Source organism: Alligator mississippiensis, chromosome 1, assembly GCF_030867095.1.
Source record: "Alligator mississippiensis isolate rAllMis1 chromosome 1, rAllMis1, whole genome shotgun sequence".
Classification (NCBI taxonomy): Eukaryota; Metazoa; Chordata; order Crocodylia; family Alligatoridae; genus Alligator; species Alligator mississippiensis.
In genome coordinates this window covers 387,130,743-387,131,642 of record NC_081824.1, presented here as the reverse complement: position 1 = coordinate 387,131,642, position 900 = coordinate 387,130,743, and positions in this window count along the sequence as shown.

Sequence of the window (900 nt, the reverse complement as noted above, 5' to 3'; positions counted from 1 at the left end):
ATTTAATAGTGGTGTTGAAATATACTTAAAGTAAGTACATGTACATAAATGCAGTAGTAATCAAATTCATTTTATACTTCAGTATTTGCACATATATAAAAAGTGTAAATGTGAAGTATTGTAAAACTTTATAAATGAAACATTTAACTCATACAAGAAGCTTCCATGAAAAAGTTGATGGCTTATCTTCAATGTATTTACATCTTCTTTGAAACTGATTGATAAAGAAAATCTTAGCTTTATACTGCTGTCCATCATCCTAAATAGGCAAGGTTAAGAGAGCTTATATTTTCTTCAGTTGAAGGTGAATTGTTACCGTTGTATTTCTAACTGCAAAGGCTTTGCAAATAAACTTGTGTTCCCCACCCCCAATTACCTTATATAGTTATAACTAAGAAGCCTTCTTCCACATGCATGCATTTTTCCCCTCTCATGGTCTAATGTTGAATTGTTTTAAACAGAAAGACAGACTTGAAATGAATGAAATTCCTTGTGACAAAATAATTGGAGATATGTTGGTGTAAATGCATCTTGCCTTCCACAACTGTTCTTGTTTATGGAGTTGCATAGATCAAATGCTGCTCTCTCTCTGAGGGACTGACTTTCACAGTTTGCCTCTCAGAACGACGTTTTAGTCATATTATTGGAAGAAGTTACTTCAAAAATGAATTTAGTGCATCAATAACATTTATGGCTTCTAAAATACTGTAATGCAGGGGTGTAGGTTTTTAGCCGTGTTGGGCTAAGGACATAGGCAGACAAGGTTCCTTGGGTGAATTTGATATCTTTTATTAGACCAACCCAATAAAAGATGTATCAAATTCAACCAAGGAACCTTGTCTGCCTAAAATACTGTAATGAAATTCCAGACTGATCCTTTGAAGTATCAACGTCAACATA